This window comes from Solanum lycopersicum, chromosome 3 (assembly GCF_036512215.1).
Source record: "Solanum lycopersicum chromosome 3, SLM_r2.1".
Classification (NCBI taxonomy): Eukaryota; Viridiplantae; Streptophyta; class Magnoliopsida; order Solanales; family Solanaceae; genus Solanum; species Solanum lycopersicum.
In genome coordinates, this window is record NC_090802.1 from 18,377,978 (window position 1) to 18,401,466 (window position 23,489).

The 23,489-nt window shown below is 34.5% G+C and overlaps 1 long non-coding RNA gene and 1 pseudogene across 1 annotated transcript; one reads left to right on the forward strand and one right to left on the reverse strand.

The window, feature by feature from the left end:
* The first annotated feature begins 525 nt into the window (after positions 1-525).
* Positions 526-6,695, forward strand: LOC138347747 (uncharacterized). Its single transcript, XR_011220283.1, has 3 exons — positions 526-772; positions 958-1,022; positions 6,490-6,695. It is a non-coding gene; the product is annotated as an uncharacterized lncRNA (long non-coding RNA).
* Positions 6,696-9,035: 2,340 nt separating this feature from the next.
* On the reverse strand, positions 9,036-11,230 carry LOC101263586 (phenylalanine ammonia-lyase 1-like; annotated as a pseudogene).
* Positions 11,231-23,489: the final 12,259 nt, after the last annotated feature.

Sequence of the window (23,489 nt, forward strand, 5' to 3'; positions counted from 1 at the left end):
TCAAGATTTGGACTTATCCAACATATATTTTTGGCATAATACATAAATGGAACATTTAACTTGACCTCATTTTACGTTTATGTCTTCCAACTATGGATATGCATAAGTAGACACTTAAACTCACTACACCATTTTAGGCCTATGACCACACTGAATCTGCGCAACGCTTTAAAAGTGTTGCCCAAACTATTTTTGGGAACACATTTAAAATGTAGCCTAAATTTTTAAGTTTTGACAACAATAATATTGGCAACACTTGTAAAGTGTACCCTTTAATGGTATAGGCTACACTTTTTAAGTGTTATCATAGTATGAAATTATGGAAACAATTATTTATATATATGGACACACTTTTAAAGGGTCCTATGTTTATAATTGTAATAACAATACTTTAGAAGTGTGGCCTACAAAATTTCACCAAAATATTATATTCCCTCCAACATTTTCTACTCTCCCTCCTACTTTTATTGGCCAAAAAAGAATTGTTAAAATATTGGGAAAAATAAATTGGGGCTTATAGAGGAACCTACGCTCCTGAACATATGAATCGAGTGTTCTCCAGAACTTCAAATCGACAAAAGCTGAGCTGAAAATCAAAGCGATGAAGCTGAAAATCGAAGGAGCTGAAGAGAGGAAGCTGAAGACTGAAGTTGAGCTAAAAATCAAAGGAGCTGAACTGAATCTATTCTCCAAAATCAAAGGAGCTGAAAATTGGAGGAGCTGAGTTGAGTAGATGGTCACGAACTGATTCTACGCTCCAAGATTTGTTAGTGTAAGACGTTCTTTTCCCCAAATAAAAAATACGATTTATCTTACAGATTTTCGTAAAAATGGTTTACAGATTCCTTGTTGAAGATCAAATAGCTGAAGAACGTGATTTTCGTCAATTTCTTTTTGTTGAGTTGCTCTTTTCATCACAACTTCTTTGTTAACGAGCTGTTCCGTCGGATTTCACAGATGAACAAAATGCTTCACACATGAACACGCCTCACGTCTTGGGTTGTTGCAATAGTGTTTATAAGGTATGAAATTTTATCTCTAAGAGTGTTAATTATAACTTTTAGGTTTTGATATTCTTGTGTATCTTTGAATGTCTAAATTTTAATTTAGGGTTTTGATATTGTTGTGTTGTTGATACAAATTGACCTACCTCTTAAGGTTATTCAACTCAACCTATACAATGACTTTGTAATCAAAGACTACGCACCTAGAGAGATTACATAAATTAGGGAGATTCTCTCTTTACAAGAAAATTTTTAAGGAATATAAACCTATTCAAACAACTATACCAAAGTTAGATATAGTCAATTTGAAAAATATATAAATTGTATAACTCTTTATGTGTTTCTGTAGCATAAGAATAATATAGGCATCATAAATGCTCTGTTGTTTGTGACTTTATAAACTTGTTGGTGGGATGTTGATTTTGGTATACATCCTCAAAATGTAAGTTGTACTCATATATTCCAAGTCTGCATAATATGGTCATTATCAATACATGACTGTGCTACATGTCTGTGACATTGTTTACCAATTCTCTGCTGGAATGCATATGACAACGATCTATGTTCTCATATTATCAGCAACTTGAATATCCCTGCTAACAAGACTGCAACTAGCTGCTTCCTGCAATCACATATCTGCATATTATTACACAGGAATGTGATTATCTTTATTTATTGCTGAATGTACGTTCTCTCATTCACTTAGCTGCACAGAGTGCTGACTATTAGAGATTAGGACCTGAGGACATTATTATCTCCAACCTGAAATTCGTAAAAACAAACCAAGCTAAACAAAACTGGTTAAGTTCAGAATGAAAAGGAATTGTACAGAAACAAAAGGAGGAATTTAAATCTTTCTAAAATGATCATAGTGCACAACTACCTGAACTTTCTGTTCCTAATCAACAACAACATAAATAATATTTATGCTCAAAGACAAGAAAAATAGAAACTGCAGAAGTTGTATTTAACATAGAGGAAATCAAGGAAGGAACTTTATTCCTTCTCAACTTTTTCCTTCGGAAGCATCGCATTCCCAACTTCTCCAAATTATAACTTCCTCTCGCTGATTTGTGTAATTGAGTGGGAGTGAAAAAATGTTGAATAATTTCATGCTTGTGACTTTGCTTGGATAGAACATTTGATGTACCATTGGACTCTCTATATTTGCGAACACATTGGAAAGATTTACATCGGTTAGCTAGACCTTGAAGATCCCGAACATACCTACAGATCTTCCAAGGAGGATCAGAAATCTGCCAAAACCATTTAGTCAGAAATGCAGAATGTACCTCTAGAATAATGTTTTATATCCACTTGACTGCACCAGTTAAGCCCACAACTAGCATCTTGTATTTTTTGTTAGTCCCTTCACCTGAATGTATAACAAAGGCATAAATGATATCGTACTGACATTACTATTCTAAGTTTGTGGTTTACTAAGAACTCATATTTTTTTAACCCATTCATAGAACGAAAGAATCTCACTAATATATTCTGTTAATTTTCCTTAATGAGATATTTTAGCTGCTAAAACACTATTATTTCTATGTGGAAAAGAAAATGTTGTGTAAATAATGTTTACAGATCTCTAAAACTATAATTTGAGTTTCACTAGCTAAGACTACTTTGTTTGAAAAAGTGAACTAAAAATCATCTTTTAAGACAATGCATATTCTGCTATCTCCTATTGTTTTGTTCCTCTTTAATCTAAATTTTTCATACATACATAAAGCTCACACTTCTGCTCCTTGACATGTTTTAACTTTTCCAGCCAAGGACTTATTTAAAAAATTAGAATTTTACGACTGTTCATTAGCATTTCTTAAAGAGTCGTTCTTGAATCAGAGAAAGCTCTTTCTTATTTAACAAACTCTTGCTGAAAAAATGAAAACATCATTAAGGACCTTTATACCTTATCTTCATCCCAGTTTAGAGAACTCTGGTAGAAGCAACACTTCCCAGATCAATCTAAGAAATTAGTGGCCTTATTACATAAGGACGTTCACTAAAGTTTCTGCTCACAATTTTTTCTTCGATTTCTGCTCATACTTATGATGTTCAATAGAACAATCAATTTCTATGTTAATTGCTCCTAATATTTTGAAAAATATTTAGAAACTTTTACGGTTCAGTTTTGGTTACTAACGTTTTTGAGATGAATATTTGTTCATTTCGTTTTTCTTATAGTACTACCTATATTGTCTTATGATCCTCCTTGGATGTTAATATGGCGAACCTTTAGGGTTCTAATTTGTACCCGCTTTTCAGGTATGTTTATGTTATTGTGGATTTTACTTTGGGATTTGTCTACTTGATGTTGATTTAATTATTAAAAATTCATTTAGTCAATTGATAATTGATTCTATATATCTTGTTCCTTAAAGTCGATTTATATTTTATTCAAGAAAGTACTTTTTGATGTCAATTTCGTTTAGCAAATTGTAGTGTGATGAAATTAATTATGAAATAAGTCTATAAAAATCTAATTTCTGTAAATGTCTTCCAGCCACCTAATGACCTATAATTCTAGTCGAAATCTTATTTGGGCTAGGAGTTTCTATCTTTCATGGTTTTTAGCTTAGCAATCATAAACAATTTCGTTCTTTTTTATTTTCAAAGTGTAAAGAGGAACACGCTGAAACTTTTGAAAAAAGATTCACGCTGAATACATATTGCGTAATGATGGATCTTTTGGACATCTATTTTCTTTATAGTATTTATATTGTAGAAACTAAATGGACTTAAAAAAACTTGCGGACTTGCTTTAAATTCAAGCACATGTATTCAAGCCTAACTTATCTTGTAGCTGTTGCTAGTTTCATCTTCCTACATATATTTTCTCTTCATTGTTCCTAGTGTCAACTAGGATTGTGTTGTTTAAATGTATTAGGATAAAAAAATATATTTACTTTCTCAAGTTTATGTCCATATGTTATTCAATATTTTGAAGTATACTTGGGTAATATTAAACACATAGGACTATTTTTTTCCGAATTCGTACACTTAGTTGTAGCAAATGTGACAAGTTGAAGAGACGAACATTTCCTTATATTAACATTTGAATTGTAAAAATCCTCTACTGAATAAGAATCTTCTTCTGAAGTTTCTTGTGTTGTTTTTGAGATTACTGAATACATTTTCAAGTAGACAAGCGGCTCTTAATATTCTCTTACAAAAACTGAAATCATACTATCAAATTTGGGCTTTATGAGTTTCTGCTGCTTGATTGTTTCTTTTTTTGTAGCTTACTTTTTGTATGTATCTATGTCATCTTTCAATTATTTTTTCTTCAATAGACCTGAGCAGCATAAGTTTATAACATCAAGCTAAATTCTAGTGATGATAGTTCTATCAATGTAGTTCGCACAGATATTAAGAACTTTTATTGATGTTTGTTTTAATCATGAAACTTCCTTGCTCATTTCAATGTTTATCATTCAAACCTTTTAATACCTAAATCATTGATGCAACAGATTAAATGGTTCAAGTTTGTTTTACTATAATCTACATAAATTTGACGTAACACTCGAATTTGTAGAATCAAGGCTTACGCTTTACTAATAGTCACATATAAAATTTTATGTAACTATTTTAGGAGTTCAAACATGTTAATGTTACTCATATTAAGCATGGAAAATATAAGAGAAATCGAATGAGTTATGTTAACTATATTTTTCCTTTTTTTCGGTTAACACTATAAAAGAGTTGATTTTTCAAAATTTATATGATAGAGGGGGAGTAGTAATTTTGTGATTTCCTTTTGGTTTAAAGTTGAACATGTAAATAAAGTTGAGTCCTTCTATTGTAGATTAAGTTAAGCGATAATCATTGGAAGTTAATTGCATTGTTGTTTTCAGATTTGGTTAGTGTTTGGTTGAGATCATGTGGCATGTCATTATTTTATATCTCTTTCGACGTTAATGTTTCTAGAGATCTCCACGAGCATGCTCTCGTAATTGGGGGATTCTTTTTCTTGTTTACCTTGATCCTATCGCTCCTCTTAATTTTTCAGCATCTGAGATACTATAGTGATCTGGCAGTGAGTTCTCAATTTAGGTATACATGGAGTACTCTTTATTCTTATTTTATCAGAACCTAGAAAGTAAATTTGTATTTTCTTATCAAGGAAAAAAATGGACTGTGAGGGTCATTTTTATGAGTCCTGTTTATGCCACATAATCAATAAGGATATAAACTAGTTAAAGGCACTGTGATTTCTTACTTCTTTAGAGCTCATTTATATATACTACTCTTCCTCTTCTCACTAAAATTATGATCATAAAAGTAACAACAATGCAAGGACAAAATAAGCAGCAGGGTATGTGGATGTACCAATACCTCTATTTTGGAAAAATACTTCACTTGAAGAACCTAAAGACAACTGGTATGATTACCCTTCTGACCCTCCTTATCTGTAGGAAAAAGATTTTGCTCATCTTGATTTACTGATGTTCTAACGCCTTGAATCCGAATCTGACAAATTGGGTAATTAGATCATTCGTATTGTTGGAAAACTCTTTCCAGGTAATATCTCAAAAAACCATATCAGTTATCTCAAGTCTATATTACTGACAAATTTTGACAATTACTTCTCAAATTATAGTTTTTTGTTTGTTAAATTTTATGAGTAATTTCCTAATTTAAAGTTGGATACTAAGTAATTAAGTATTGGTTGAATAAAATTAAGTATCTTTATGTAATAGTTGTGTATGTGTTGTTTTAGCTTCTGTAGAGTTACAATGGTGTAACTATATTGGTGTGAACATGTACAATATATGTGTCAAGGCTTAACAATTGAGTCTTTAGATGAGACAGTTATCTTGGCAACACTTTGCTGTTCTCTACTGGCTTTTTGAAGTATTTGTTTGTGCATGAATTTTTTTGAGTTGGTGTTAACCTGCTTGGTTGTTGTTATAAGATCTTACTTTGTGGTCCATTTTAATGATGTAGTTAATATTTGGAAAGTCGAAATTCGTATGAAAGATGGATGCTTTGCCCTAGGATTCCTAACTCCTTTGTTCCTTTTGAGATGGAGGAAGTGAGGTGGTTAATAAAGCGTAATGTAAAGAATAGAAACTACATCAAGTAATGACTTCATAAAATATCATTATCTACTTATATTTGTTTTTCAATACTTATATTCTTTTTATTTCTATATCTTTGTTTTATCCTTATCTACTTATATTTCGTACAACTTAAGAGTAAATATATGTACCATGCGAGCTCATCTATATGTATTTTTATTGTCTAATCCAAACATGACGTTTTCTACTGAACCCATAGTATAGATCAACCTTTGCATCAAACCTCAAAAAGATTAGGAAGTAATTTAACAAATTTATGAAGACAAGTAGGCATCTACTTTGAACATCAAAAGATGCAATCTAATTTTCTGTAACTGCTGGAATTCTTGCCTCTCTATATTGTTGCAATATGAACTTCTTACCTCTTCTATATAACTGCCAATATCTTATTTGTGTAGGGAAATAGAGGTGATCAAATTTGAAGCGGATGATGAAGGTTTTTGAACTATTGTAAAAGTTTAAATACATATTTGATTTATTGTGTACACATTTAGAATATTGATATATAAGTATGGGTATGTACACAACACATACTATCTTTTGGTTGTACATGAAATATTTCTCGAAGTTTATTTGAAATATATAGCTTCAATTTAATGATTAATTAGTTCATTTTGTGTTTTAGGTCACTTGTATGTATTAAATATATTATATATATTTGTGCTACAAGTAGGCTTATAAATGTTGAAGTTACACTTTGTAAGTGTTGCTCTAGGTAGATAAAAAGTTACACTTTGAAAGTGTTGCAATAGATGACCAATAAAAGGCAACACTTTTTAAGTGTGACCAATAAATCTGAAAAGGCAACACTTTTAAGTGTAGTTTAACAAAAAATAGGTGTTGCTAATGCACGTCTTCAAAGCGTGCCCTTATACCTATTTGGCTAAGCTTTATAAGTGTAGCCAAAGATGACAACATTTAAAAAGTGTTGCCTAATGTCAAAGGTTACGCTTCTTTTGGGCAGCTCCTAAAAAGTGTTGCTGAATGTCCAAAAGTGTAGCCTTTTATCAAAGGCCACACTTTTGCTAGTTTAGGCTACACTTACGTGGTGTTGGTGTAGGTCAAAAATGGTGTAGTGACTTGTATAAAGTAGAACAAGCAAATATAGGAGTCCTGCATGGCACAATACATGTAGGACACCGCGTATGATAAAAAATGACATGTATGACATGTGTGTCTATTTTTCAACTTTTATACAAGTTTAAGTATTTATTTGTGCATATCCAAAGTTGAAGGCAATTAATTTGATTTGAAGGCAAGTTAAAGAGCATATTTATGTGTCATGCCTATATTTTTCATCTTCATAAAGCTATTTACGGACTCAAAACAAGCTCCTCGAGCGTTGTATAATGAACTCAAGAATCATTTTCTTTTGAAGGGATTCATATAATCTGAGTCTGACAGCTCACTATTTATTTGTCATATTCTCATGCCACAGTATACCTACTGGTATATGTGGATGACATTATTGTTAATGACATCAATACTTCAGCAGTTAATCAGGTTACTTCTTCCCTTACAACTAGATTTTCTGTAAAAGATCTTGAATGCCTCACCTACTTTCTAGGTGTCGAAGTCATTAGAAGCGCGGATGGTATTATCATATCATGAATTAACTATTCGAGTGATATATTGTGTGAGGAGAATATGACTGATTGCAAACCTCCAATATTTTTCTTTCACTCGTTCAGACATTTGTTTTGTAGTAAAAAACTTGTCACAACTTATGCATACTCCTCCAGAGATCAACTGGAAAGCTGTCAAACAGGTACTAAGGTATCTTCAAGGGACTGCAATCATTTTAGTTTATGGTTGATAAGCTATTGTGGTTTCACTTTACATATGTAATCTGATGTGGATTGGGAGTGGCCGAGTGGAGACGTCAATGATCGAGTTTTCACCACTGGATATCTTTTGTTTCTTGGCCAAAATCCTGTGAGTTGGTCATCCAAAAAGCAAAGAACGATTGCACGTTCTTCCACAGATACTGAATATCAAGCAGTTGCAAGTGCCATTGTGGAAATAAACTTCTAGCAGAGCTTCAACTTAAACTTGCAAAAGTCCCAACTGTCTACTGTGACAATGTTGGAGTAACATATTTATGTGTGAATCCTATTTTTCACAGTCGCATGAAACACATTGCGGTGGATTCCATTTTGTGCGCATGCAAATAGGTTCTGGTCAAGTAGGTTTTAGTTGTCCATATACAATCTGCAGACCAAGTAGCAAATCCTTGGACAGACTCATGTTCAAGCTAGGCGTTGTTACACACTGCCTACCTTGAGGAGGGTGGGGGGGGGACTATTAGCGCATAAGTTACTGTTGTATGATTGTTAGATAGAATTAGTTAATTAAAATTTTTATTAGACATAAGTTACTTTTGATACATACAATTAGTTTACTGCTGCTCTTTTATTTACTTTTGATTACAGTTCTCTAGCAGTATTCAGGCTTAGCATTATCTCCCTAGTTTGTGGAGTTATCTTAGGAAATTGTTTGACTACCTGTATATTTATTTCAATTTCATCAATAAAAATCATAAAGTTCTACAACTTGTCTTGTTTCTTATTTTGGACAAGTAAAAATTCAATTAAAATATGTTAAATCATAATCTAAAATTGTGAATGTTAAATGATAAACGTCTATATTTTATTTTTAAGATTAAACAATATAATAGCAAAAAATTTATGTTGTCCGAAAGGAAAATTTTCAAGTACATTTACACGTACTTACAAAATCTAAATAATTACCTATAAAGACCATATGCGTAAACTAGCTGACTCAAAATCAAAATATTTAATTGATTCATGTTTAGTCAATATATCCTTTTAAGGATAGTCAATACATCCTTTCAGAATTGTTGCTATATTTTGATTTCTCCTTCATTCGAACATGTCAAAAGACAATAATATTATATATTATGATTCTAGTAACTCACCAAAAGGTAAAAAAAGAAGTTGAAAATTAACAATTGAGAAACACCTAGCAGATAGGAAGAGGAGCACCATTCCAGCTCTTGAGACACTCCAACAATGGATCAATGATCTGTCCATTGCACATTGCTGTGAACACCTTTTCAATCTCCTCGCCCGGTGATCGAAATTTTTCACCTGTCAACAGTTCTGTTCCAAGTTGTTGTCTCACCAACCTGTACAATGGATATGATCTGCATTCTGTGATTCTGTTAGGAATCGAAGGGTTGCCACTTTCAAGAACAGCTCTTGCAGTCTGAACTTCTTTAGGCAACAAAACATTTAATTCATCCTCGAAAGCTCCAATCTTTTGGAAGATTGAGCTGTTGACATTCTTCTCACTTTCACCATTCTTCATTGCATGATCGACGAGGACTTATCTCAGCTTCTGCATCAAAGGGTAGGTGGAGCTGCAGGGGTCATCAGCATAGGTAAACAAGTATTCCCTGTCTACGACTCGAAGCAATTCCTTCTCGCAGAATCTTGCTGGATGAAGTTCACCAATAGCACCTATTGTCAAAGTTCTCTTAGCTACTTGGCTAACTGTGGTCTTGACAACACTCTTCAAGTTCTCCTCCAAATGACTCAAGTCTATATCTTGGCAAAGTGCCACGAGATAGGTTGATGACATAAGCTTTAAGATGTCGACAGCCTCAGTTATTTTCCTTGCTGAGATTAAGCCTAAGGAGTTCACATCTTGGTTGTGTTGGTCGGCACTCTGAACATGGTTAGTCACTGAATTTGCCAAGAATTGAAGTTCCGAGCAATAAGAAGCCATGACGATTTCAGCTCCCTTGAAACCATAGTCCAAGCTTGGATTCCTTCCTGCTATGAGGTTAGATGGCAACCCATTGTTGTAATAGTTGTTGACAAGCTCTGAGAATTGGGCAAACATCAATTTCCCAATTGATCCAAGGGCCAATCTCGTATTATCCATGGAGACACCAATAGGGGTACCTTGGAAGTTGCCCCCATGTATGGCCTTGTTTCTTGAAACATCGATCAATGGATTGTCGTTCACTGAGTTGATCTCCCTCTCGATCATCTTTGTTGCAGCACGAACGACTTAAATATGAGGGCGAAGCCATTGTGGAGATGTTCGGAGAGCATAACGATCTTGCTTTGGTTTTTGAAGAGGATCCATTCATGGAGCTTCTGAGCTGCCTTGACATAAGAGCTGCATTCCAAAATGTGTTCCATAATAGCAGCAACCTCAATTTGACTAGGATGATGCTTCAACTTGTATGAAATACAATGAATTCGGATTTCCCATTCATCACTTCAGCGAAAATAGCCGATAAAACTTCAGACATAACAACAAGAATGTTGGAGTCATAGAGGACAATTGATGCCATAGCAGAACCAACTGTTGTACCATTCACAAGTGCAAGTCCTTCCTAAGGCTGCAACTGGAAAAATCCACCACTAAGACCAGCCACACGGAATGCTTCATGAGCGTCAAGTTTCTCACCATTGGGTCCAATAGCCTTGGAATTAGGCCTGCCAGTGAGTAAACCAGCAATGTATTAGAGAGGGATAAGATCACCCGAGGCAGTGACGGTTCAACGAAGGGGCAAACACGGGGTAATGTTGGTATTGATCAACTTAGTAATTGCTTCCAAGATTTCAAATCTAATGCCAGAGTAACCTTGAAGCAAGAGTGTTGATTCTAACAAGCATAGCCGCCCTTGTTGCTGAATGTGGCTAAGTGTGAGATGATGATTCTGTTCCATTGCCAAAAAACTCCAGCATTCAAGAACCTAATAAGTTCCTTTTGAAGAGCACCACCATTTTTGGTTCTTCTATGAGATGTTGCACCAAATTTAGTAGTAACACCATAACTATCTGTACCTTTACTCATACTATCCATAACACAATCACTACTAGCTTTCAGGCCAGCCCTTGCAGTTTCAGAAAGTTGCACTTTGACCCCACTAATATTTGCAATGGATGCAACTTGTGCAACAGTTAAAGTTCCATCCCCAAGTTTCACAATTGGCTTTCTAAGTTCAACCACCATCTTTTTTACTTCATTTAAATGACTCCCTCTTAAAGAATCAGCAGCCATTTCCCAATTCAATGGATCATGAATTGATTTCTTGCACAAAACTTCTCCAATAACATGTCCATTTTGTGCAATTGCTGGTGCCATTATATATATATATATTGGATCAAGAAAATTGTTAAATTTGTAATGAAGAGAGTATATAAAAGAAGATGTTGTGAACTTATAAAACTTTTTTTTTTTTGTGACAGATGTGGTGAGTATAAATAGAGAGGAACAAATGATGGCAGGTAAACAAAATATGTGAGAGGGGGTTGCTAGGAAAACTCTGATCATGGAGGTTGTTGGAAGAACAATATTAGTATTATTCTAAGTTCCTAGGAAAACACGTATAAAGTCAAATTTTTAGAATAATCGGTCCAATCAGTATGAGTCAAATTTAACAACTAATATATATATACTCTTCTATCCCAACTTACATTTTACGTTTTAAGATTTAAGGCAAGTCTATCTTTTATATCAAATCATATAAATATATTATTATCTTAACTTATATTATTTTTTATGTAGTTTATAAATACATAAATTTTATTTTAATTTTTTTTTTAAGATTTCATGTGTAAATGTCCTATCAAACTTTAACTGTTTCACTTTTAAAAACTAAAATATGTCACATAAATTGAGACAAATAAAGTAATTTAAAAAAACAAAGTGATTTCCATGTTAGTCCTATTTGTTTTTGTTTTTGTTTTTTCCTTTTTCTTTTTCTTTTTTTGTAAAATAATATTTTAATTTTTTTAAATAAAAAGTTGATGTCTTTGTCTGGGAAACACACTAAAAAGAAAATAAAATGAGAAAAATTGAAGAAATTTTCTTTATGAACCAAGTGGGTGCACTTTTGTTAGGTTTTGTCCCATGTATATCCATTAATTAATTTTAAACTATGCTTCAAATTGCCTTCATACTTGAGTGTTCACCTATGACCGCGTTTTCACTTTATAGGATTGATGGAGAAGACAAAACTACATTTTGTAGGTGATGAAACAAATTTTGCTTTTCGAAGTTGATGAAACAAATAAACTTGTATTTTAAAATTTGAATTTTGATTTAAAAAAAAACATACTTTCAACAACTTTAAATATTTCAAGACTCAAAACATTAAATTTCAAAATCAATAGCATAAACTAATTAGAAATGGTTCAGGGTAATTATTTGGAGGAGTAAAATGATATTTTCTAACAAATCGAAAATGACCTTTTGGGGTCGTTACAACACTACTTTTATATTTTGTGAATCTTTAACGAACACCTTTCACTCTCTAATTGTATGACTTCTTGTAACATCTCTTTAGTAATTTATCATGTTTTTATTTCCTTTACAAATTATGAACTATTCAAATCATAATTCAAATCTCTCTTTTGATCGGAAAATTAACAATTCTTTTGAGAAATGTTGAATTACGATTTCAAATTGTGTAAATAAATGTGAATACGAAACGACAATCTAATATTTTATTTTTAAAATTAATTAATTTAGGAGAAAAGATTAGACTTGAATCTAATATATTTGTCCGAAAAAACTTTTCTAGAAATATATTTACACATACTCAGAAAACCTAAATGATTAGTCAATATATTCTTTAGATTAGTCAATGTCTCATTTATGAATTGTTTCTACACATATTTTCCTTCATTTCAGCGTGCCTAATTAGTATATGTTTATTTATTTGATAAAGACTTTTTAATCTTCTTTTTAAAAAAAATGAAAAAAGAAAAGAAGATTAACTTTATCATATTACAATCTTATCCAATTTATTGATGATGTTCTCAACTAGATATTAAATAAACATGGAGTGGGCAAATTTATTATTGGTAATCAGAGGCGGATCTAGGATTTGGAGGTCGGGGTGCCACAACATTCAAGTAAGATAAAAGATCGATTGCTTTAATTTTGGGTTACAATTCCATTTTTTTATTTATTTTTTTTATAAACAAATCGAAAATGCATGTTAGTAATTTTTTTTTTAGAAATTTTGTGATTAGAGATAACTAAAAAATTCATTTTTTTTTCTTTTTGGAATTAGATGTCTTATTCGTTGAAACTTTGAGGGGAAAAAAGATTTTTCACATTAAAATTTGAGTTTGTATAAACCATCTAATAGTATTAACATAATATATTCATCATTCATTGACTTTATGTGTTGTTGGAGATACATAGTAGGAAAAGAAAAAAAATTGTGGTTCTAGCGTAGTCATCTTACTTAGCAAGAACGTTGGTGAAAATCGAAAGAACCTTTAAATTAAAAATAAATCTAACTATAATATTCATCATTTTTAAAACTTATGTTTTTTTAAAACTACCATTTAAATATATTCTTAATAATATTTATTTGACGCTCCTAATTCAGTACTCACTAATTAATAAAACAAAATAATCACGTTACACACATATCATGAGATTGATAATTAGTGCAAGAGGAAGTAAAAAAAACTAAATATTAATTATAGAAAGGGGTCAATTTGAGTTAATAAAGAATAGTAAATAAATAATAATAAATGGAGAAAAAGAAAAGAAAAGAAAAAAAAGGAACAAGCAAAAATGTAGATGTTGTTGGTGATGTTTGAACCATGGTTGGCTATGTGGCAAACCATCTCCTTCGCCAATTGAGCTATTCACATTATGCATTTTAGGTGGCAAAGGTGATATTTATTCAACTATTATACATATATACATATATATACAATATTTTTTTTATATCACTGGGTTCCATGGCACCCCTACCTGTCTACGTAGATCCGCCCCTGTTGGTAATGAAGTTCTTGATAATTAGCAAGGGGAAAGGTAAAACAAAGTTATCAAATTTGTTCATGTACTATTTAAATTTAAGAGAATTATTGAAAACGCTCTTAAATTTGGCATGAAGTATTTCTTTCATTTCCAAACTATTGAAAGCCTTAAGAACACTTGTTTACTTGACTTAGTAAACATAAATACATCTCTGATCTTGCAACATTATTGAAATACACCAGTAAATTTTTGTCAAGTTTAGGGGCGTCTTCAACACTTGTATAGATTTTGCAAGTTTTGGACCATGGATCGCCTATGTGGATCGACCGGCCCGACCTTGAAATATTATATGTAAAAAAGAGATAAGTCTTATTTTAAAAATAGGGGTGGTAACAGTTACTATGTATTTAACATCTAGAAAACTAGTAGGTAAAACTTGAAACTTACGTGAGTCTTGGAGTTTGATGTTTCGTTTAGAAGTGTAAAATGGCTTCCCAAACTTGGGATGAGTGGTTTTAGGGGTTAAATATCAAGGTACGACCCCCAAGGACCAAACAAGGGTCCTTGAGGAGGACCGTAAATCCTAACCCCCCAAGACTCCCAAATCTGCCAAAACTGTCCAAAAGAGGGCCACCTATGGATGGCACCTACGACCAGTAGGTGGACCCACACTTCGTAAATGAGGGTAGTGGGTAAGCCCCTCAAATTTAGGATACAGGTCATGACCTACGGACCTTTAATATGTCCAGTACACCAACCTACGGATAGTAGCTCCTAGGCGTAGGTCATGCCTGCAGAATTTGCCTAGACTCGACCAAGCGAGTGATATTTTAGGTAATTCCTTTTGGGGTTAGTTTGAACTGAGGTCATTTTATATTGTTTTTTTATACTTATATAAGGAATTTTAAGCTATTAATTAAGCCTCTACTTCATAAAATCTCAACTACCCAAATCATAACCACCTTTACCCCCAAAGTCTTCTCTTTAAAACTCCATTGAAGAAGATGATCAAGATAAGGCTTGAAGTAGGGGGCTTTCTCACACGAATTTGATTGTATTTCTTCATCTAAGGTACTTTCAATTTCAAAGTTGAAAATATTCCAAAACCTAGGGGTTTTTTACTCCATGTTATGGATTCTTCCTTAAAATAATTTTGATGATTTAATTATCATATATTGTGGATGAATTGTTGTTTATGGTGGTTTTGTAATAAAATCTCCCATTAATTCATGAATTCTCATAACCCTAATTTATGACTTTGGGATGTGGGTAAACTGTAGTAAGATGAATATTATAAAACTGTTCTTGCAGTAGTTTAATTACTTAAATAATGTTATTATCCATGAATAATTGTAGTAATTCTAAGTGTGATGGTGAATTATGATTCATGGTCCTTTAAGGGCAAATTGTTAGATTTTATATAATCATGATGCTTATGTACATGCTTTGCGAATACATTGAAAGTAATGTGATCGTGATTATAATGAAATTGTGATTATAGTATTGTTTAAAGGTTATTCTTATCGATGAACTTGTGAATTATGATGACATGTTTTTATTGGGTATGTAGCGAGAATTCGTGGGAAATGAAGGGAAGATGAAAAGAGAAGAATTTGAAAAGTTGGGAACTTGAAGAGCTGATAACTTGAAGTCCTCTTATACTTTAATGAAAAAGACATTTGTCCCTCATCGGTGGTTGAAAGTAAAATAGGAGAGTTTAAATATAGAAACACTCCTATTAATTATTAAAAGGGTTGGAAAGAATGACTCCTCTCGCGCCGTCATCGTCGCTCGCTCGGCTATGACTTCAACTTTGGATTGATCGAGAGATTATTTTTTGGACAAAGTTTATTTTGGTTAATTATTTAATTTAAACGGACAAACATTTTCAATTAATTAGTTGATAACAAAAATATTTTTAATTATTTAGTTGAGATTAACCAAAACGTTTCAACTTTTTAGTTGATTAACCCGACTCGACTCGGATTTGCGTCACCCGTTTTATTTAAAATATTTTTTGGTTTTATTTATATTTCCCACCGTTTGAAAATGAATATTCCGAAACGTTGCAACTTCCAGGAACAACAAGGACCATTTTAAAGATTGCAAACTTTCATTAATGGTCGTCTTGATTCTGAATGGGTTGCAACCTTTCGAAACATGTTCCTTTTCCCTATAAATATCATTCATCCAAATTCAAAATGAGTCAAATTTAACAACTAATATATATATACTCTTCGTATCCCAATAGATTTAAACAAGTCTATCTTTAATCGAAAACTTTGTATATATATATTATAAATATTACTATTGTGACTTTTCCATTAATTAGTTTCAAATTATGCTTCAAATTGCCTCCATACTTGAGTGTTCACCTATGACTGCATTTCCATTCTATTTGGTTAATCAAATATTATTATTTTAAAATCTTTTATCTAATCAATCCGAGTGTCTAAACTTTAAATATTGACCAAAGTCAACTCTTTATCTAATTTTAATTAAACTTTTAATTGAAGTGCTCAAATCCATGTGACAAATATAAGACAGGAAACTACAACTCTTTTAGATTAAATTCAGCATTCCGAGCTGATGGAATAAACAAAAATGCATTTCGAGACACAAAACTCTATTGTTGTTTTTTTAAATAATACTTTCGACAACTATAAACCTTCTAAAACTCACAACTTTTCAATCAAATTTCAAAATCAACTTCATAAACTGATTAGAAATGGATCGGAGCAATCATTGGGAGGGGTAGAATGATAATTTCTTTACAAAAAATTAAAATGACTCGTTACAACAATATTTTTATTTTGCGAACCCTTTTAGGAAAATACCATAACGGTCAATCCGAACACTTTTTCGAACATCTCTTTAGTAAATAATCATGTTTTTTTTATTATTTCTGTTACGACTTATGAACTATTCAAATCATAATTTAAATATTTCTTTTGAGAAAATCCACAATTCTTTTGAGAACCATCGGATCACAATTTAAAATTGTGTAAATTATTATTAGGAATACTAAACACCAGTATAATATTTTATTTTTAAAATCAAACAATTTAGGTGAAAACAGACTTGAATCTAACATTGTTCCAAAAAAAAAAAATTTCCAGATATATATTTACACATACTTATAAAACATATATGATTAGCCAATATATCCTTTAAGAATTGTTTGTACACATATTCTCCTTCATTTCAGCGTCCCTAATTAGTATATGCTAATTTATTTGAGAAAGACATTTTAATCTTCTTTTTTTTAAAAAAAAATTAACAAAAAAAAAATATTAACAATATTTTAATACCATCTTTTCCAATTTATTGATGATGTTCTCGATTAGATATATAAATAAACATGGAATGGGCAAATTTACTATTGATAATGATTTTCTTTATAATTAGCACGTAGAGCTGTCAATATGGGCTAGCCATCCCATACGGGCTAACCCATACAGGTTTGAACATTTTACGGGTCAGGCCGGGCTAGACCATTTTTGGCGTGGTCCAAAAAACGACCAGCTCAATCCACAAATACATGGACTACAGGCTTGTCGGGTCAGCCCATTTTATTTAAAAATTATATTATATTTAGAATTGTTAAATTAAATTAAAAATTATAACTTAAATCATTATCATAAATATCTACAAAACAATATTACATGATGTTAATGTCACTATTTTTTAATCAAATCCACAAATAAAATTATCTTTATAATATTTATTAAGTTTTTTTTCAAGTAAAAGTACAAATATCTAATAGAAATATTAACCTAATTATTTTGAATTTGTAGTCTCCTTAATTTTAAATTTTAATATTATATTATATTTTTTAACAAATTTTTATTGACCCACGGGTCGGCCCTACAGATATATCTTAAGCCCCACAAATCAACAGACTTATGCAGGTGTCACGACCCAAATTCGGGCCGCGACTGGCACCCACACTTACCCTCCTATGTGAGCGAACCAACCAATCTAAACCTTAACATTTCAATGTAATAACAACCGAAAATAATGCGGAAGACTTAAACTCATTAATAAAAACCAATTCAATAACTATCAATATTCAACATCTACTATTCCCAAAACCTGGAAGTCATCATCACAAGAACATCTACTTTAAACTACTAATTCTAAGAGTTTCTAAAAGCTAAAATACATAAGAAGCTAGTCCATGCCAGAGGTTCAAGGCATCAAGACATGAAAGAGAAGATCCAGTCCAAGCTAGAAGCGTTAGCTCACCCTGAAGATCCGGTGTGACGAAGACTGGCTTGAGTTACTGTTGAGTCGAAGATGACGGCACGTTTGCTGTACTCCACAAATAACAAGAAGAGAAACATAAAAGTAGGGGTCAGTACAAAACACGGGTACTGAGTAGATATCATCGGCCTACTCCAAATAGAAAACAGTATGTATTAAGCAATATCATAAAATCAACTAATATCCTTAGCATGCAGCATTTATAGTTACCATAACCCTTGGTTACAACACCAAGCACATCAATGAGGACTCACACCTCCTCATCATACTCATTTGGGAATTTAGTTCATTAGATTGGATATATTATCATATTTCAAGATTCATTATCTTTATTCCCCTCATGTCGGTACGTGACACTCCGCTCCTCAATATACTATCCTGGTGTCGGAACGTGACACTCCGATCCATATTCTATCCTGGTACTGGAACGTGGCACCCGATCCATATTCTATCCTGGTGTCGGAACGTGACACTCCGATCCTCATATACTATCCTGGTACCGGAATGTGGCACCCGATCCATATTCTATCCTGATGTCGGAACGTGACACCCGATCCATGTATTCTATCTTGGTACCGGAATGGGGCACCCGATCCATATTCTATCCTGGTGTCGGAACGTGACACCCGATCCATATTCTATCCTGGTACCGGAACGTGGCACCCGATCCATATTCTATCCTGGTACCGGAACGTGGCACCCGATCCCCTAATCTCACCACTTTCGTTCATCAAGCCTTCTTTTATACCAAGGCATCATCATTAACAAGTAGATTAGGGTTTCTTTTCAAGATTTGGGATTCAATAGCTTCATCATGCTTATTTATTCACAATTACATAATCACATCATTCATGCAAGCATACAATTAAGCATATAGAAGGTTTACAATACTACTAACACATATCATTCACTATTAAGAGTTTACTACGAATAGCATGAAATAACCATAACCTACCTCCACCGAAGAATTGGAATCAACAAGCAATTTCCCAAGCTTTGATATTCCCTCTGCCTCTTGATCGATCAATTTCTCTCTCTCCTTGTTCTCTCTATTTTCTTTATTCAAACCCTCTTTCTTTTACCCTAGTTAACATATAATTAAGTGTAAAAGATGACAATAATACCCCACTAATTAACTTAGGGTTACCTCTTTTAACCCCCAAGAATTTGAGTTATTAATATAAACCCACGAAATCTATAATTAAGGAAAAAATAGTCCAAAAACGTCCCTTAAAACGTGTAAGGAAATCCGATTCTGCCTGGGATTTGCGCAACCTGTGACGGGCCGTCGTGCCTGCGACGGTCCGTCCTGCAGGTCGTCGCAAGGGTCAGAGAGTCAATTTCCACTGAACAATCTATGACGGTCCGTCACGCCTGTGACGGTCCGTCCTGCCATTCCGTCACGAAGTTCAGAGAGTCGTTCCCTGTACCAAATTCTCAAGAGTTGAAGTGTTTTGAAACGGTGGATCACGACGGTTCGTCGTGCCTGTGACGGTCCGTCCTGCGTGTCCGTCACAGAGTTCATAGAGTCGATTTCAGCACCCAAATTTCAGAATTTCTAAGTGTTTTGGGACGAGACACCCTTGACGGTCCGTCGTGCCCATGACGTTCCGTCGTGGGGTCCGTCGCTTCTGCCAGTTTTTCAAGAATTGAAGTCTGTTGCTCAAAACGACTAAATGGGTCGTTACATTAGATACCAATTTACCCATCGTTCGTCCCCGAACGATCAAAAGAAGGAAAGCAAGGGCGATAAGGAGTACCTGAATCTGTAAACAGATGTGGGTGTCTTTCTTGCATATCTGCCTCCTTCTCCCAAGTGGCTTCTTCAACCAGTCGATTCTTCCATTGCACCTTGATGGATGCAATCTCTCTTGACCTCAACTTGCGAACTTCTCTATCTAAAATAGCAACAGGCTCCTCCTCATAAGACAAGTTCTCTTCAAGCAAAACTGAATCCCAACGGATAATGTAGTTTCCATCCCCATGGTATCTTTTCAACATCGACACAGGGAATACCGGATGTACTCCGGACAGCCCTGGAGGCAAGGCTAACTCATAAGCCACCTCTCCTACTCGCTTAAGTACTTCAAATGGTCCAATGTACCTTGGACTTAGTTTACCCCTTTTACCGAACCGCATCACTCCTTTCATGGGTGAAACCTTAAGCAAGACTTGTTCACCTTCCATGAACTCTAAGTCTCTAACCTTTCGATCTGCATATTCTTTTTGTCTACTTTGCGCCGCTAGAAGCTTTTCTTGAATAGACTTCACTTTCTCTATCGAATCCCTCAAAAGGTCAGTACCCCAAGGCCTAACCTCAAATGCATCAAACCAACCAATGGGAGACCTACATCTCCTACCATACAATGCTTCGAATGGAGCCATATCAATACTTGAGTGATAGCTATTATTGTATGAAAACTCTGCTAAGGGTAGGAAGCTATCCCAATGACCACCAAACTCTATCACACACGCACGAAGCATATCCTCCAACACTTGAATCGTCCTTTCAGACTGACCATCGGTCTGAGGATGGAACGCGGTACTAAGGTCCAACCTTGTACCCAATTCCGCATGCAATGTTTTCCAAAACATAGAAGTAAACTGCGTACCTCTATCTGATATGATGGATAGTGGAACCCCATGCAATCGCACCACTTCCGAGATGTAAAGTTTGGCTAACTTTTCTGCATTGTAAGTCACCTTGACCGGAATGAAATGAGCAAATTTAGTTAACCTATCAATAATCACCCAAATGGAGTCATGCTTACCCATTGTCTTCGGAAGACCAACCACAAAGTCCATTGCAATTCTTTCCACTTCCATTCCGGAATGGGCATTCTCTGAAGTGTTCCTCCGGGCCTTTGGTGTTCATACTTTACTTGTTGACAGTTTGGACATTTGTTAATAAAATCCACAATGTCACGCTTCATTCTACTCCACCAAAAGTGTTGTTTTAGGTCACGATACATCTTGGTTGCACCCGGATGTATAGAATACCTTGAACTATGAGCCTCTGTCAGAATAGTGTTGATCAAATCATCGACGCGGGGTACACATACCCTTCCCTTGATTCTCAAAACACCTTCCTCATCGATTTGTGCTTCCTTAGCCTCCCCTCGCAATACTTTATCTTGAATTCTTCTTAGTTTCTCATCATCAAACTGTTTTCCCTTAATTTTGTCAAGAAAAGAAGATCTTGACTCCACACAAGCCAACAATCCTCCCTTCTCATTTACTTCTAATCTCATCAAGTCGTTAGCTAGAGTCTGAACCTCTCTAGCTAATGGGCGTCTAGAGGCTTGCAAGTGAGCTAGACTTCCCATGCTTCCCGCTTTTCTACTTAAAGCATCCGCCACAACATTCGCCTTCCCCGGATGATACAAAATGGTGATGTCGTAGTCCTTTAGTAGTTCCATCCATCTTCTCTGTCTAAAGTTCAAATCTTTCTGAGTAAAGACATACTGAAGACTACGATGATCCGTGTAGATCTCACACTTAACCCCATATAAATAGTGTCTCCATTGCTTTAATGCAAACACTACTGCAGCCAATTCCAAATCGTGGGTTGGATAGTTACGTTCATGCACTTTTAATTGCCTCGAAGCATAAGCAATCACACTCTTCTCTTGCATTAGTACTGCACCCAAACCCGAATAGGATGCATCACAATAAACAATGAAGTTCTTACCCTCTACTGGCAAGGTAAGGATAGGTGCGGTAGTCAACAAAGTTTTGAGCTTCTGAAAGCTTTCCTCACATTCGTCCGATCATACAAATGGAACATTCTGCTTAGTCAAGTTCGTCAATTGGGAAGAAATAGAAGAGAATCCCTTGACAAATCGACAGTAGTAGCTAGCTAACCCAACAAAGCTCGTTATTTCTGATACATTAGTAGGTCTCACCCAATTCTTCACTGTCTCAATCGTAGAAGGATCCACCATCACTCCATCCTTAGAAACCACGTGCCCCAAGAAGGACACTGCATCTAGCCAAAACTCACACTTAGAGAACTTGGCATAAAGCTTTTTCTCCCTCAACATTTCCAATACCATTCTCAAATGCTCTTCATGTTCCTTCTTGTTCTTTGAGTATACTAGTATATCATCAATAAATATGATCACTAAGAGGTCCAAATATGGCTTAAAAATCCCGTTCATCAAGCTCATGAACGTAGCAGGGGCATTCGTTAGACTAAAAGACATCACTACAAATTCGTAATGCCCATACCTCGTTCGAAAAGCAGTCTTTGGCACATCCGCTGCCCGTATTTTCAATTGATGATAACCGGATCTCAAGTCAATCTTAGAGAAGACACAAGCACCTTGTAACTGATCGAACAAGTCATCAATTCGGGGAAGAGGATACTTGTTCTTTATGGTTACCTTGTTTAGTTGTCTGTAGTCTATACACATTCGAAAACTCCCATCCTTCTTCTTTATAAACATAACCGGAGCACCCCAAGGAGATGCACTTGGTCTAATAAAGCCTTTGTTTAACAACTCTTGAAGTTGGGCTTTTAACTCTCTTAACTCTGCGAGAGCCATTCTATAAGGGGGTATAGAAATGGGGCGAGTACCCGGTTCAAGGTCAATACAGAAATCAATATCCCTATCTAGTGGCATACCGGGAAGATCTGCAGGGAACACATCCAAAAACTCACGAACCACTGAAACCGACTCAATCGAAGGTACTTGGGTAGTGTCATCCTTGAGATGTGCCAAGAAAGCTAAACACCCTTTACTAACCATTTTCTTAGCACGAAGAAAGGACATGATACGCACCGGATTGGAAGTGTAGTCACCCTCCCACACTAACAGATCTGTCCCAGGCTTGGCTAACGTCACCGTTTTAGCATTACAGTCCAAGATCACAAATTGCGGAGAAAGCCAAGTCATACCCAGAATTACATCAAAATCTTCCGTTTCTAAGATAACCAAATCTACATAAGTGTTGCTCCCCATAAAGTTCACCAAACAAGACCTATACACCTTTTCAACTACCACAGACTCACCCACCGGAGTAGAAACACGAATAGGCATATCAAGTAATTCACAATCTAAAGTTAGACCATTAGCAAATGAGGAAGATACATAGGAAAATGTGGATCCAGGATCAAACAATACGGAAGCCATGCAATCACAAACCAGAAGATTACCTATGATGACAGCATCAGATGCCTCCGCTTCAGACCACCCAGGGAAAGCGTAACAATGGGCCCTATCCTTCGTCTGTCCGTTGCCACTACCATGTTGTGATGTGGTGGCCCCAGTTTGCCCATTACCTCGGCCGTTTTGGTGACCACCATTTCCTCGACCACCACGTCCTCCAGAATAATGGCCTCTGCCATGACCACCTCTACCTCTAA